This window comes from Meleagris gallopavo, chromosome 5 (genome assembly GCF_000146605.3).
Source record: "Meleagris gallopavo isolate NT-WF06-2002-E0010 breed Aviagen turkey brand Nicholas breeding stock chromosome 5, Turkey_5.1, whole genome shotgun sequence".
In the NCBI taxonomy this organism is placed as follows: domain Eukaryota; kingdom Metazoa; phylum Chordata; class Aves; order Galliformes; family Phasianidae; genus Meleagris; species Meleagris gallopavo.
Window position 1 is genome coordinate 50,948,319 of NC_015015.2, and position 5,412 is coordinate 50,953,730.

Genomic DNA, 5,412 nt, shown 5'->3' on the forward strand with positions numbered 1-5,412 from the left:
AGGGTGGTGATGCACTGGAACAGGTTGCCCAAGGAGACTGTGGATGCCTCATTCCTGGCATTGAAGGCCAGGCTGGATGTGGCTATGGGCAGCCTGGTCTGGTGGTTGGCGGCCCTGCACATAGCAGGGGGTTGAAACTAGATGATCGTTGTGGTCCTTCTCAACCCAGGCCATTCCATGATTCTATGATCTCTTTCATAAATATCAATCAAATGGACTCCATGAGCTAAATATCAAGATTTTCCTGGAAAGGATGTTTCTGATATTTATCCAAGTGATGAAGTGCCATAAAGTATCTTCTGAACAGGCAGACTCTGGAGATGTGGCAGTAGAGGATCATCTTCCTTAAACAGTCTCTACCATGGATGTGCTGTCAAAGTAAAGCTCAGCCTGGGTCTGAAAGTGCATGAGTGGAGTAAAAGGGGAAAAGGAAGAAAAAGAAAAGCAGAGGTACTGGAGCAAAACAGATTAAGGAAATCTTACATCTATGGTATTCAACCAAAAGTTCATGCCTTACCATTATAATCAAAACCACAGTGGAACAGAAGAAGGAATTTGCTCATGTTTTAGAGGACAAAATACAGCTTCCTGGCTATATGTGCTGCACTGGATTCTTCAGGCCACGTAAAGTCATTTTTCTGTTTAAAGATGCACGCAACCTTTCTCATAACAAGCATGCACATACACAAATATTAACTGAATGAATGAGAGAAAAGAAACTGAAATGGAGATGATCTGAGGCTGCCCATTGTCCCCATTCTCCCACACAGGAATCCTCAAAACCCTGCTGCTTCTCTTATGAAACCAATCAACTTTCCCTGAGAAGCAATTTCTTTAAATGCGACATCGAAATAGCTCCGACTTGCCATAAGGTGGTTCCTATTTAAGATGCCACACCACACAGCCATGTATCATCTGACCTAATCTCATCATGCAGCACAACATCTTCATTGCTGAGCTTTCACTAATTAAAAATGCCAAATATAAGATCACTTAAGCATATGCTTTAAGTCTTTCGATAAAGTTTTATACCGCATGAATCCTAGATGAGACATTCTGACAACGCTCACACTCTACCAGCTCCACTCTTTTATTGCACTGATATTTCTTCTTGGCCCCCTGACTCGAGTAACGAGGGTCATAAATTGAACATCGCTCTATGATTTAAGCTATATAATAAAAATAAAATAATTTCTGTGGCATAGTGGGGGAATAAAGCAGGATGACTACAGAAGGCCGTACTGCACATAATGAAAAGAAGTGTTAATGCATAGAAGGTTTTATTTTAATAAATTCCACTGTACTAAAAGTAAATGTCATGTTGGTACTTGAGACTATGCTGTGGATGAAGAAATATAGGAAAAGCTCTCAAGCTGGTAAAAAGCAAGGAAGCCAAAGTGAAGCCATTTTGAGTGATAATACTATAATCCTGCTAAGAATCTGCCTCTACAGCTCTTTAATAAATGAATTGAAAACATTAGTGTTGTAAAATTCCATCCTTCAGAAGTGTTCAAACAAGAGGTCTGTCCCAGTCAGACTGTATCTCTGCAAACATTTGTCCAAGTGAATAACTGCACACATGAATGGTGCCATTGTCTTCCAGTTGACTGGGCAGCTTTGCAGCCTGTTGCTGGCTGCACAGAAGAAGGGAATGTTGGCAAACAGCACAACCAATACATTTGGCAGAGCGAAAGATTGATACTTAGAGAGGAGGAGCAGAATTGCTTTGCTCTTGCTGATACGAATCAGGATTCAGCAACGTTGTTACGCCAGCGTTACTAAATGGAAGATAAACATCCACGCGCTGACAAATACCTTGCAATTAAAAGATAAATCAATCAATCAGAAATAAACAAGAAAAATCAAGGCAAAGACATTCAAAATGACACTTAAAAGAACATATTCAGAAGGCAGATGGTTTGCAAAGTGCATATTCAGAAGGGAGATGATTTGCATTCTGCGGTAAACCAGCTTGGGCTGATATTCAGAATTAGTGATGAAAGGCATTGGTCCTAAGCCCTACAGAAAGGGCCCAATCCTGTACTTTCTGTTGGCAGGCAATAGCACCATTTGCTGCATGAAGGACATGGGTTCAGACCTGCTTTGTCCTCTTCCAAAAGTCCACAGATCTTTGCAGCTGGCACTGAAAATGAAACCAGGAATTCTGGTCCAGAGGGAGAATCCTGCAAGTGTGGAACAGGAGCACATCCAGCTCCCTGCAGCAGGGCCTGAAGAACTAGCCTTGATGCAGTTTTTTGCTTTCTGGGATAGAAAGTCATCACATGGGAGCAGAAATCATCAGAGTGAAGAAGAGCATTAAGGAAGCCTGCGTGACCTACTTATGAACCCTTCCTGATGCATCTCAAGTAAGTTAGTGAAGAGCAAATGAAATAATCCTGCAAAACAGTGCCTGATGACTCCTTCTGCAGTGCCTTTGATGCAAAGCAGCTGGGAATTCACAAGCTGTACGCGTGCCTGTGAACGTATGTGCATGCTACTGCACGTACCTGATTTCAGGCAGCGTGTGATGGGTTCCTCAGGCAGAGTTCCCTCAGCAATTCTTACATCTTTACTTACAAGCTAACCACCATATGAGTACCTAAGCAATAATATTTTTTCTTTCACTTATCCCATTCACATTAAAAATTGCCATTCTGGTGTATCTGGATCAGTCTATGATCAGCTTGGAACAGAAGCCTTTTCTGCAGCAAGACGTAGCAAGATGCTTCACGTTTGGGAACTCTGTCAAGACTTCCCTTACATCAGAACCTGGCAAAAAAAGCCTGATCTAATTCAGCTCCTTTGGGAGTGGCAGGATCTTTGTTTTGAAGTAAGGAACTAAAGTTGTTCTGGTCCAAGACATGATAACCATGGACTCAGAGTTTCAGACAAAAGATATTTCAGTAAAGATGATCTTTGTATCTAGATTCAACAGTTCTGGTTACAAAAAACTGGCTTTTCAACAGGCCTATGACCCACTGTTATTCTTTCAGTGAGATTTTATCTCAACTTCTCTTTGTTTTCTGGGAATATGAGGCAAAGCTTTAGGACAGGAATTGCTCCTCACTCTGCACCTGCACAATGTACAGTACAGTGAACCTCCTGCAGCCTGGGTTGTGCAGGTTCATACAGCCACAGGCATGCCCCTTGGAGTTGAAGATGACTGTTCTACAGTAATGTAGACATTTGCATGATAAGCACCACCTGTTGCAAACACAGGCTGCACTATGCTGCTGCTGCATCCAACTTCTCGAGGTCTTTCCTGAGCCTTCCCTTCTCCTTGCATGCTTGGGTGTCTGCCTCACTGCCCTGCAGCAGTACACATTTCCCCAATGCAATTGGAGGCAGACTGGGCCCATAGACTGATGAGGTCAGAGCAGGGGCATTTTAATTGTTGAATGTAAGTAATGTTCCCCTCTGTTTAGGGAATAGGGCTGAAAGCACTGTGATAATGATGGCTGGAGAATGTTTAAAACAGACAATATACCTGAGTGAAAACTGCTGAATTTCACGTTTGATGTGCAACTTAGCCCAGTCCTGCCCCTGTGCAGGATACTCAGCGTATTCTGTACTCAAGCACCCTCAACACTTGCCATCACTTAACTTCATTTTCAATGTATCCTCTGTATTTTCTCCTCTTCACAGTCTTTCTTCCATGCCAACATTTTCTCCTTGAAACTCCCCTCCCAGTCAGTCATACTCTTCCTCTTCTTCAAATATATCATTCTTGTGTCTGCACTGAACTGCCACACTGAGAAAACCAGGGGTGGTTTTAAGGAAACTATGTACTAGCATCATGCTTCCAAAGGCAGTTGTGTGTTTGGTGAACGCTTGGTGTCAACCAGGTCAGCGCACATGTTGCAAAGGCTGCCAACAGAATTTGTTCCAGTGGGAAAAAAAGTGAAAAAGCAAAGAAGCAACAGCTTCTCCTTCCCACAGATACATTCTTTTAGATGGGATTTAAAGATAACGGTGTAGCACGATGCTATTCCGCAGCCCCCAATGCCCATATGCTATTTTAGGAGTGGTGAAGAAAGAAGGGAAGACTACCCTTATTATATTTTAATTCCCTCTAGATCACTGGAATAAAATGAGGAGGCTGTAACAAAGCATTAAGGCAAGCCTAGCACATTGGCCTAAACTGTGTTTTCAATCAGGTCAGAGGACACGTGGGACTATTTTTCTTCTCTATAAATAGTGAAGCACTGGCTGCTCAGATAAATACATGTGTATTGGTTAAACCAAGCTTAAAGAGGAACTAAAGCAATCACTAACCTTTTTATAGTAACTTATAGCAAAGATTTGCCTAGATGGCAGGCTTGTATAAAGAAGTAAATTATCCTACCTCCTTATAGCTGTATAGAGCTGTTCTGTGGATTGGCTGATAGAGCAGCATTTCTGGATGTAGTTCAGAGAGAAGTGGAAAATATTTATAAAATCCTAATGGGGCAATTAAATCAATAATAAGATATGACTCAACAACAGGACAAGAAAACAAGAGGAAGTCTGCTTTTATTTATAAAGGATTTACATCAGTTTAGGCAAAAGCTCAATGCAAAAAGCCTTTAAAATGGCCCAGAAGTGACCACTGCTCACCCTGTCCTCCTGCCTGGCACCCCAGGGATGCAGAGAGCAGCAAGGCATGGTGTGTTGCTCCTCTGCAAGGAGATAACAAGAGTGCTCCAATAAAATACAAATGCTGCAGTCTCAGCCAGCTTTTAGGCCTTTGAAGATAATCATACCTTAAAGTCACTCCCTGGGCAAGATGTATTTGCCAGAGAAGAGCTCAAATATTGATTAAAGAAGGCAATAATACTAGTCACTAAGCAATAATGAAGTTCTACTGCTCTTTAGAAAAAGGAGGGAGGTGTTCCTAACTCCCTCCTGCTCCCGCTGTTGCTCGCTTCACCCTTCCTGCTGCTGTTTCCAGAGGATTGGTCCTTGTGCTGTCCGTGAGGAGGAGCAAGTCCATGGAGAGATGCTGTGTGTCATGGAATCATAGGGTCACAGAGCATCCCGAGCTGGAAGGGACCCGCAAGGACTGTCCAGTCCAACTCCTGCTTCTACCCAGGACCATGCACTGGACCTGCAGTTTCCATGTAATCAGACGTTGTTGAGACAAAATTTTTGGAAGACAGCATTGAAGCCACCTAGGGAAGCTCCTACACATGACTGAGAAGTGATATTCAGAATTAAACATGCAATACAGAAATGCAAAGACGTCTCTTTTGTCTGGAAGGTAAGCCTGGGCAAGCATTGCTATGATCTTAACATCTTCGTATGTTGTTCAGCACCCTGTTGCTGTTTCCAGTCCCACGGACTACTGCTGGAGCTAAGGGCACAAAAAATTTGCACCAGGAAGCAGCCACATCCATTATCGCAATACTCAGCTTTCCTTTGAGCCGGGGAAAA